This window comes from Heloderma suspectum, chromosome 1 (assembly GCF_057233095.1).
Source record: "Heloderma suspectum isolate Gila_16-S chromosome 1, 16-S_ref, whole genome shotgun sequence".
Taxonomy (NCBI): Eukaryota; Metazoa; Chordata; class Lepidosauria; order Squamata; family Helodermatidae; genus Heloderma; species Heloderma suspectum.
Window position 1 is genome coordinate 274,082,305 of NC_139458.1, and position 11,706 is coordinate 274,094,010.

The window sequence follows — 11,706 nt, forward strand, 5'->3', positions numbered from 1 at the left end:
ACAAACATATAGCTGTAAGACAAAGATATCTGGAAGTAATACAGCACATTCAGCCCTGAAATGAACTAAAATAAAGACCATGGAAAGACCAGCTTGCTTTACACCCATGCACATACCTGATTTCTGGCTCAAGAGAGCACACTCCTCCCACTCCCCCCATTCCCTAACAATTATAAATTGAGTTTACACAGCAGACATGCCAAAAATCTAAGGCACTGGCAAAATGCATTTCCTCATCCCAGGCACTTCATCAATCTTTGTTTAAAAATAAAAGTATTTGTATTTTGACAGAGTTCTAGCTGTCTATATGAGAACTTAAATAGGTCAAGATTGCTCACCACAAAGGATTTTTGTTTAACAGAAGCAGAAAGTATATACTACAGCTCATCTGCACAAGAGTATTCAGCAAAACATAAGACATGCAGATGTGATGCATCTCACACACACAAAAAATCCATTTCTAGTCCATACAAAGCAGCCTAGAAGAACTTCAAGAAAGGATAGGTTGGAAGAATGGTGTGCAATATAAATAAAACAATATCTTGTCCAATGTACTTTCCATAGGCATTGTTTCCCATAGCTCAAAGTTAAGCACTGAAGCAGTGAACTGGAAATGCAAGAAGGTCCTGTGGTCCTATAGCCCATCATGTTTATACATAAAGAATTCAATACAAATGCAGAGCCACCACTACTCAGATAAAAATTAAAAAGCTTTTTGTACTCTAAAAATATGGGAGTTCTTTTGGATTCAGTGCTAACTGAGGAAGTTCAGGGGGTGAAGGTGGCACTAGTTGCCAGTGTGTTTCCAGGCCTAATTTAAACTGCTGGTAACTGCCTTGTCAGTTTGGGTCCAGTTACTTGAAGGACTGTCTTCACCATACCAACTTGCCCAGCCTCTGAGATCAGCATCTGAGGCCTTACTTGTATGCCCACATCTAAGAGCAATTAGGCTGGCATGCACAAGGGATAGGGCCTTCTCAGCAGTGGCTTCCCTGCTTGAAGAACTCTGTTCTAATTAATGTCTGCCAGGCCCCATCATTACAGACCTTCAAGCAACCCCTAAAGACTCAACTGTTTGCCTTGGCTTATAATTAAGATTCTACTGGTCCACTTGTGTATATGGTAGTCTGGTCCAGTTTTAACTGTTAATTTTGATTTTATCATTATGTTTATTATTGTTCTTATTTTTTATTCTGTCTTGTGGTTTCAGGTTTTGACTTGGGAAGGCTTATCGTAGAAGACGGCTTAAAATATTTTAAATAAATAAGATAAAGAAATCATGTGTGCTATATATCATATAGATTCATTCTCTCTCTCCATTCGTGTGCGCACACACACATACAGACTGATAGGTTCTTTCTTGGCATAGAGCCCAGATTCATCAGCTGCTTTTCAGAGATTTTAACATTTGTTAAAATGAAATATGTTAACAGTTCATTTTTATATACACACTCAATATTGAGCTCTTCAGGCAAAATATCAGACTTTCAGGCCCCCTTCACACATTCAATGAACAGCATGGGAGCAGCTTCTGCATGATGTGATGCTATTGTGGACAGATGAACATGCTAATGATGAGACTATGTGAACAGGAAACATCAACCAGCTCTTCCTCAGCCAGTCAGCATGCTCCCTTCTTGCAGGGTGGTGAATGTGGGAAAGAAGTATGTAATTGGCCTTGCCCACATGGGCTCATCATTCCCATGCAATAACAAAGCAAAAATGGCCCTTAATATGTGTTGTTAATAAAACCCTGAGTTAACTGACATGAATATACACTATCAATATTGTTTAATATTAAAAAGTGCAAATGTCTAAAATATTGTAACAAAGACATATGTGTCACAATATACAAATAAAAATTTGGGTATATAAAACTTGGTCTATTTGTAGTATTTAAGGATTTTATACTGTGGGTTTTTTTAAAAAAAATTATACATTGTCATTTGTGTCTTTCTACATTGCTACAATATTGAGGAGGAGGAGGACTATTTATGCTGCCTTGGGTTCCTTGAGGAAAAAAGGCGGGATATAAATGCAATAAATAAATAAATAAATAAATAAATAATATTAACTCAGCACTCATCATTCCTATGGGCACTCATGCAACATGGCATCACATCATGAACAGTGGTGTAGCTAAGCAATTTCAGACCCTGGACTTAATAGTCTTATTGGGTGGGGTGGGGGGGAATTACTTTAAATTGCCATGCATATTTTCCCCCATCATTCCATGCTTTACACCATTATTCCATGCTTTACAACTGTTTCTACATTCTGGATGTGTTAGAACACCATTTACCAACCCTGATATATATTATTTACTGTAAACTGCCCAGAGAGCTTTGGCTATGGAGTGGTATAGAAATAATAATAATAATAATAATAATAATAATAATAATAATAATAGAAAAAGAAATCTTCTGCACATCTTCAGTTTGACATTTTAAGCACACTTAAATCACAGCAACATGTTGATCACAGGAATAAAATGGAGTTTGCTTCTGCTGCCCCACATATACATAGACACAGAATCATAGGGTTGGATGGGGCCTGCAAGACCATCGAGTGCAACCCCTTGCTCAGTGCAGGAAGCCTGATTCCCAGGCAGTCTCCCATCCAAGTACTAACCAGGGCTGACCTGCTTAGCTTCCGAGATCAGATGAGATCAGGCACATCCAGGAAAAGAAGCAGGAAAAGTAAAAACAGTAACTTGAGCATCTGCAGCCATGTACGTGTCCAGCCATCCACCCCTTGACTATAACTAGAGAAGGAGGAAGAGGGATGCTGCAGCAATCAGAGTCAGCCCTGGCTGGCCCTGGCATGCCCATGTCAGTCCAGGTGTTGACATGAGGCCTGTTTGCTGTTGCACCATTACCTGCTGCTGTCTGGGTGGTCAATGGCAGTGGGGCGGGAGGCTGCAGGATCCTGGCACCAAGGACCAGCCCTAGCTGCACAAGTGATCATAAAAAGCAGTTCCCATGCTGCTGTCTACACATATGAAGGGGAGCTCTGTTTTGACTGAAGACTTCATGTAGCACCAGATCTCATTCAATTCTGGTCACACAATAGTTGGTCCAATAAAACAATCACAACCCAAGGCATGTATCCAATTGCACTCCTGGTGCAATGGAAGAGGCCAAGTAATGAAAGAGCAATACTTGATCCAACGGTCAGTTTATGAGTTTCCCCACTAACGCTCTTCCTGCTTTAGCCAGCATTGTTGTTTTTTCACAGCCACCAGCTGAATGAATGTCCAAACCTCTTAATCAGAGAGCCAAAGGCAAAACCTTTGCTCTTTAAATCATGAGCTGAGGTAACTTGTGTTGTTAACATGTATCAGTTTGCTATGCCTTTCATTCTTCATACAACAGTGTAAAACTGCAAATACAGTAAGATCGTATCATATAGTATTTTTTTTTAAAGAAAACTCTCTTATATATTTTAATTTGCATTCTTGTTTTCTTAGGCAAATCTAATTTTAGGTACTTGGGGTTTTGGGCCCTGGGTTATTCAGAATTCCAATGCCTGCAAAGTCTTCTGCTGCTTAGATATGTTACCTTTGAGATATTCAGGTATTAATTTTGATATAACACAGAAGATGATCATTACAGGGGTTTGGGAATCCACTCAGAGTAACTAAAGAATGTGTGCACGGAATCCCATCAGTTTACTCCTGTCTGTTGGATCCTCAGAAACCCATTTCCTCCTAGTTCTAATGAAAGGCACTTTGAGTCTCTCCAGTTAGAAAAATAGGATACACTTTCTTTTAAATAGATTGGGTGGTGGTAGTTGTCCCAGTGGGGCAAGTATGAAGTCTGGTTAGCTTACTCACTTTCTTTTGTATTTAAAAGTTACCAAGTGTGGTTCTAAAAATGACGAGCTTGTTGTTCATCCACAGTTGTTGTTGTTGTTGTTCATCCACAGTTGTTTCTGGTACTGTGACAGCTGTTTAAGGTTGTATTGGGGGTGGGGGTGGGGTAAGAGCCTTTTCCTCAATTTCAAATGTAAACAGTGATAGAGCTGCAGTCAGGTACCTGGGTGTAAGCCTCACTGAATTCAATGTGAGTTACTTCTGAGTAGATACATAGGATTGTTCTATAGGTGTCAAATTTATTCTGACTGCCAAGAAGAATTTAGATAGCCAACAGTGACTTCAAATATCCTATACTGTCCATTCTTCCTCAACACAGAATTAACTATCAAATCATTCAATCCATTTTCTTATATGGCTTCCATGCAACTGCAAAAGAGAAAACAACCCTCTCTTCAAAACCCTCAAAAGTAGCAATGGATGAACCTGTTAACTGACAGTTATTTGAAATATTAAAAAGCTAGCTAAAAACAATATTTAAGGTAACCGTTACTGACCATAGACAGGCTTGCAGATTTCTCCTTGTCCTCTCTCAAAACACATCTGTCTATAACATGGTTTACAGACCATGTTGGCTAACAGAAGCTGACTGGAATTTGAAATTCACATGATTATTCCTCTGAGGATAAATAGTCTGAGCAGAAGTGTCCTTTTTTTTTTTTGTCTAGTCAAGAAAATGCTGTAGAAGTCACAGATCAGACTTTGTGGTTGACCATTCAGTTGCTGCAAAACTTGTAGGCCTCACTCGTCTAATTATAAGTTATGCATAACATTTTAGTAGGAACTACATGCCCCAAATAGTGGACTCCAGGGGAATTAATGTACTTCACTGATTAAAAAGCCACTTAGCTTCAGACATGGACCTTGCAGCACTAATGAATTCAGATATTACAAAGAAAAGCAATCGGGCAAAATTAATGGATGTTCAAACCTAGAAATCCAATGGTCCACATATAACTATATACACTACCTGAAATTAGATAGTTTTCCAAACATGTGTTTTTTAGCATTTGCCATTTTCTTTCTGCTGGGGGGAAGGAGAGCATTTCATTCCATCAATTTCTTTTACAAATTTTCTTTCACTTTTGTTCTATAGAGTAGAGCACGACAACTGGAGGAAGACATTGAACTACAATAATCAAATGAGCAAGCATATATGGAACTCAACATTAGCACAACTTTTTCATTAGCAATAAGTTAAAATAATATGCCATCTTGTACATTAGTGAAAATTCAGAAAGGCAGAATACTGACGTATCCAAACTGATTTTAAACGTATGTTCATTATTTAAAACATATGTTCATTAAAGTTTAACTGATGGGTTTCTGCATGCAGAAGTACTCAAAAAATTTATAACACAGACACCAGGGGTAGCCAACATTACCTTACTAATACAGTCACTCTGAGGAAGAGATAAATGACTCCTTGCCAGCAGAAATTAACTCCACTGTGAATTGAGCTCCCTCCCTCCTCATTACATATAATATGAGGCAAAGGAACAGATTAGAGATGAAGTAATTTATTAAGTATAGATAATAAAAAGCTTGCTATCTAAAAACAAAACCACCAAGGATTTGTTTTCCGCTCCATTCACTGGAAAACCCAATTGAAATTAATACCTATTCACACTCAGAATGCATAATACAGAAAGAAGCACAACCTCTCAGAACATACAGAGAAATGATTCTGTAAGGAATACATTCTACAAACTAGATTTTAGATGGAATCCTGTTTTCAATTACATGTCATAAAACCTATTGGCTTCACTGGGAGTAAGTGCATAGAGCTGGATGCAGGAACATTCATTTATCGCCTTTGCAAAATTGAGATAGTAGGAACATAAAAGCACATTAAGAGTGCAATCCTGTACATATCTACTCAGAACTAAGTCCCACTGAGTTCAGTGGAGCTTACTCCTAGGTAAGTATGTATATGATTGCAGCCCAAGAAGAGTTTCTCAAAGTATTCTTAATCTAGAAATTTAGAACAGAATTTAAGAAAAATAAAAAAGCAGAGCAATTCTCAATTCTCTCCTAAAATTTGTCTTTTCCAAATGTGTTGGGCTATAAACAGCAAATATTTCCCCTGCTATACAGGCATTGTGCTATTTTCTCTCTTTCAATGACCAAAACTTTTTAAAATTACCTTAAGATAACATTTTTTCTTATTTCAGCAAATACAAGTCCACAAGTAATATTAAAAATCTTCCATTTCATTAAGCTCAAATGTGTGTTTTTTTAATTTACAAAATCAATTTTTGAAGTGTTGGAATGGCTGAGCTGCATCACATTAATAAGAGTGTCTCACCCACAAATATCTCTACTAGAATTTCTTGCTCTGATCTAATGAAAAATAAGATACAACGTGTTTTCTTTCTTACAGCTAAATTCCACTTCTCTGGAACACTCCACCCAAGGAATCATTTACCTCTTGCTGGAGAAGAGAATTCAGTCATTCTTAAATTTGCTTGTCAGAGCACATAAGCATCTAAGCCACTAAGGGTGCAATCCTACGCATGTTTAGACTGAGAAAAGGCCTACAACTCCCAGCATTCCCCAGCCAGCTTTGGGAAATCCTGGGAGTTGTAGGCCTTTTCTCTGTCTAAACATACGTAGGATTGCACCCGAAGTGCAAAGCAAATCATACACAAAAACTGAGCATATCTTAAGTCAGGGCAAACCAGGGCCCTCTTCATTTTTCCTTCATGCCTCTCCTACTAAATATTTGTTAAGCACCAATGATGCTATACAGAATTCACATGTGTCAGAGTCTCTTCCTAGCGGGTTTTTCAATTTACATCGATCCGTCTAACCTCGAACTGGACAGAGATTAGGGCAGTCTTCCCCAACCTGCTACTCTTCAGATGTTTTGGACTACAACTTCCATAATCCCAGACCACAGTCCATGCTGGCTAGGGATGGTGGGATTTGTAGTCCAAAACATCTAGAGGACACTAGGTTGGGGAATGCTGGATTAGGAATGTAAGAGGGTGACTAGGGACCATGAGGGAACCATTAAGTAACCCAGTGAGAAGTAAGCTGTGGTTCAGGTTGTCTAGAAAGAAGTTTGCTACTTTGTCATTTAAAGCCTTTTTTTGACTGGCATGTGCCCAGGCAGTCTGGAATATGCAAACACACATATAAGGGCAACAGGCATGGGTTAGTCATACAAGCCAACATCCCATGGTGAAAGCAGATCTCAAAGACCAATAGGCAGGACACTTCAAAGACACAACAGATTAACTGTTGTCACAGCTTTTCTTTAGTGACAGCAGGAAACACTGAATGGGACACTGGCAAGAACCCATGCAAGGCAAGGCACATCACAACAACAAAAATTCCCTGCATTCTCACTATAGCTTAATTTAAAATACAGGAAGATCTGAGCTCAAGGTAGCTCCTTAACTTGAAGAATATGTTAGCGTAGGGACTAGAGCAATGTTATCTCTTTCCCAGCCCTTTCATTGCAAGAAGCATTGACACTGCCTGACATACCCAGTGGTAACTTTTTTTTTGGCTAAGATTTCATGTACAGGTCACATATTAATGCTACAGTCCTACACGCACTTACTTGAGAACAAGCACCATTAACCTCACTAAGGCTTACTTCTGAATAAACAAACTAATGCAGCATCAGGCTTCATGGCTGTGATCCTGCACAGCTATGTGCAAGTAAGCTCCAGTGAAATCAATGCTACTTACAAGTAGGAGATGCATTTAGGCTAGAAATGTAAGCTACCCATCAAAAAGGAAAAGAGATACTAAGTTATTTAGCTGTAATGTAAACCAGCAGGAGACTGTGGGTGCTTCCAGACTGATGGCTCCACCGATCAAAAGACAGCTATTCCTTCTTTCCCACCTTAATGGATTTTCTGTTGCAAGAAATAAAAGACAGAAGGAGAGGTGGGGAAATATGGGAGGATTACAAATGGAAGAGATCATCATCTGGACCCCCTGTAAAATTCCGTAATTGAGGTAGGGCAACTGCACAATCAAAGTCTCATCAGGAAGCACCTAGTGTGTGATATTTCAGATACTGACAGGTTAAGTTTTGTTGCTTATTCTGTAGCTAAGTTTGTTTGTATGGAACGTCATTTGAAAGAGCAAGTGGATTATTTTAAATGTCATTTCCCATGGAACTCAGAAATCCTTCCAGAGACTTAAGTATATTGCCTCAATAAGCCATCTAGCCAATTCTGACAAGAAATATTTTCCAGCAAGGGGGCCATTGAAATCCCTTTCACAAATCAGAGATTTAAAGAACTGTTTCCATTTGCTGATGTACATCTAGACAGCCAGATTCTCCATCTTAAAAGAAATTCAAGTATTTAAGACAGAGAAAAAGGAAAGCAAAGGGTTTTTACGGGGCAACTTAGAGGACAGCAGCTAGGAACTTTCATTTTAAAGCATGTAGCAGCTTGATATTTATGCATTTGTACATCCAGTCAAATATTAACTACCCTTAATGCAAGCCTTGCGGACTCTGAATTACTTTCACCCTAATATTCTTTTGTTGCACTGGACAACTTGCATACTCACAATCACAACGCACCAAACATCCAGACTTAGATTTACAAGACTGAAAAACTTGCTATTTCCTACAGTCCAAAGCAAAGGATCATCACCCTTTATGCAGCATTAAGTACCTGGGTGTTTGGGGTGGGTGGAGGAAGACTTAGCTGGAAGAGGCGTTTGACTCTAGCAAGAAAGGTCTCGCTGGCATGTAAGGAAGTTACAGTTTGCTTAAAACAACCACAAATCACGAAGAAGTAACCAAAAAAAGCAAAGAGACCACAACAGCATTATTGCAAAATGAATGGAAAGCAGACTCACAGGAGTCGTGTTGGTGAAAAAAAAAAAGCTACTAGCAGGCACCCTCGAAGGCAGCTGGAAAAGTGTAAGGTCTTCCCTGTCCAAACTGGTCACATTAATCTAGGGTCAGGGGCTTGCAAGAACCCAACACACCTCGCTACACAGCGGTCAATCCTAAATCGTCACCCATGCTTGGAGCTGCTTCTTTTTTTAAGGGGGAGGGGGATGAAATAGAAATCTCCTGCAAAAGTGCCTGCGCTTCAGTCCCACAATGACATTGTTGCAGAACAGTCCCTGTCAAGTTGTGCTCTCCAAATTCGAAGAGGGCACGAGTCAAATTAATTCACTTGGGCGAGGGATGTGCTGGATCACGAGCGGGGGCCGCCGGGGGTGGGGGAACAAACAGAAGACAACCAACTCCAGAGAAAGAGGGAGAGAAGTATGTGGCGAATGGTGGAACAAGTCCCAATAGCCCACTCACTCACGCTCAAGCCCCCTTACCAGTCTCCTGGCTGCGCGCTCCTCTCCCTCTCACAGGAGCTGTCGCTTTTGCAGGACGCCGAGTGGCACTGGAAGGAGAAGGTTCGTTGCTGGTGGTGACAAGGAACTCCGCCTTTGGCTTGCTGCTGCTGCTCCCTCACAGTGGCAACAGCTCCGCTTCGACGCTGGCGAGGGAGCAAAGTGAGGGAGAGCGGGAAGCGCGAGAAACAGCCCAAGAGGAAACGAGAGCAGAGTCACACAAGGGAGGGGGAGGAAGCAGAGGGGAGAAAGAAAGAGGCGGGGGGGGGGAGAAAGAGAGTATGAGAGCGAGAGAGAAGTTTCCAGCCGGCCAGTGCGGAGCTTCCTCGGACGGCTATTAATGGGCCGTGCTCACTGCCCCATAGCGCGTATATAACCACAAGCACTACTACCGCGAGCCCTCAGGAAACGCTCGGAGCGGCACAACCTCCGCACCGGGTTACGCCCGCAGCGGAAAGAAGAGGCGCTCAACCCGCTGCGAGCGCATATTGGATTAAAGAGCGGACCAACGCCGCCACGGAAGGGGTGGCCCGCCGAGGAAAGAGGCTCTAAACTCCCGCGCCGCCGCCCTCCCTCCTGCCCTTTCCTCACCTGCCCTCCGAGGACGGCGGGCCGCCAGCAGGAAGAGGGAAGGTGCTTCCCTCAAGCGACCGGGTTTGGTTTGGAGAAATTTGGCGCCCCCCACTGCAGTGCCGCACTTGGTATCGCCCTCCACACACACCCCACGCTGACTAGCCTAGGGTAGGCAGGAAGTTACGAGGAAGTCCTGAGAAAACAAAGTGACCCGGTGTCGCTGCTTGGCTGGCTGGCTGGCTGGCTGGCTGGCTGGCTGCGTAAGGAGAGTTGGTGTGCTGGAAACCAGGCGCGGAGAGCCGGAGGTTCGGCTCGCACCCTCGAATACATCTCCTGCCTGGCCCCTTTCCACTACCGTGTAGGCAGACCGGGCTTTGCCTCTGCTCTGAGCCAACGTCTGAACCTCTTGGAAGTGTCGTCCCACCTCTGCCGGTTCTGGTTGCCAGGGGTCTGTCTCCTTTCTCCCGTTATGCAGACATGTCCACTCCTTTCAGTGTACGACGATGGCAAATGAGCATTTCCTACACAAACTATTGTGTGGCGCACCGTTCAATAGCTGGCAACCTTTTCAATCCAGGACCGACCCGCGTATAACTGCAAAATTCACCTAAGTCGTTTACATATTCTCTTTCTCTCTCTTTCCCAAAGGGGTAGACGCATTAGTCTATTTTGTAGCAAAAACACTAAAGAGCCTCTTTGCACCTTAAAATACTAACATTTATTTTGACAGAAGCCCTTCCGAAGACTCCAGTTCATGAAAGCTTCCCTCATAATAAATGTGTTAGGGTTTAAGGCGCCACAAGGCTCTCGGGTGTTTTTCATTCTTCCATCTTTCTCATTCTGTTGAAAATCTCAAATAACAAAAGGGAAATGGTGGTGATGCTGCCACTGGTGTAAACGGGTTTTTTTTTCTTAAGCACATCCAAGGGTTTTAAGACATCTGCTTGGGAATTAGAATAGTGGATAGTCTGGAAAGTCCTGGGGTGCCTCAAGATGGAAGGCCTCTAGTCCTAGCAATCAGAAGGCAATGTGCAGCTATCCCATCTTTTTCTCCTTAACAGATTCCCTGCAGAAGAAAAAAGTCAGAAGAAACAATGGGAAAACTGGAAGAAGTTGTCATCTCCCCCCCGCCCCCCCCCCAATAAAATTCTGTGAATGAGGCAGGGTGATTGTAGGTTAAATGCCTCCTCTGGAAGCAACAACAGACTTGATGGTGGGTGCTTCCAGGTTGGAGGGCTCCTAGCACTATCCATGGGAAGGCATTGTGCAGTTGTTCCATCTTTTCTTCCATAAAGGGTTTTCTGCAGTCCCCTGTGCAACCTGATTCTATGCATATTTACTCAAAACTAAGTCCCATGGAGATCAATGAGACTTTCTCCGAAGGAAGTGTGTTTAAAATTGTAGCCTTAGAGAGAGGGGACTATTGGATTCATGTCCTGCTTGTGGGCTTCCCATTGGGGAGTCTGGTTAGCCACTCAGGGAACAGAATGCTGAACTAGGGGCCTTGAACTGGTCCAGCACAGCTCTTCTTATGTTCTTATATCAGTCTTAAACAATTGAGTCGCCATATCCACCTGCAGCGTCGTATGCATGTTCCAAATATTATCTATTGAATAGGTACAGTACCTGTGTTTGTATTTTAAATTGTGGGCCCATTGCTTTTTGGTACAGGATGTCCCTAGGACTTGGCCACTCTTCTTCGTTTGACTGACATAACACTGTCTCTATCTAGCACAACAGTCTCATTATGTTAGTGGGACTCTTGACATCTGGAATATTTTTATGACTTTATGAGTTGTGATGTGACAAAAATTAAAAATTTATAAGATATGTCTGTAAAAATAAAAACTCAGGGTTTCAGGGAAATGCATATTTGAACATTTCTGTGTTGGGGCAGACTGTATAGAAATGGAGTTCTCTCATTTAGT

At 41.9% G+C, this 11,706-nt stretch overlaps 1 protein-coding gene across 5 annotated transcripts in view; it reads right to left on the reverse strand.

The window, feature by feature from the left end:
* HPCAL1 (hippocalcin like 1) overlaps nucleotides 1-9,938 on the reverse strand; it is a 110,773-nt gene extending 100,835 nt beyond the window's left edge. Inside the window, exons 1-2 of one of the 5 annotated variants that reach the window (XM_084826648.1) lie at nucleotides 9,797-9,938; nucleotides 9,188-9,351 (exon numbers count right to left, since the gene is read on the reverse strand). The gene's annotated coding sequence lies outside the window, so the exon portion shown is untranslated. The other 4 variants (XM_084826651.1, XM_084826649.1, XM_084826652.1 and 1 more) reach the window with 4 other exon arrangements.
* Between the last annotated feature and the right edge of the window lie 1,768 nt (nucleotides 9,939-11,706).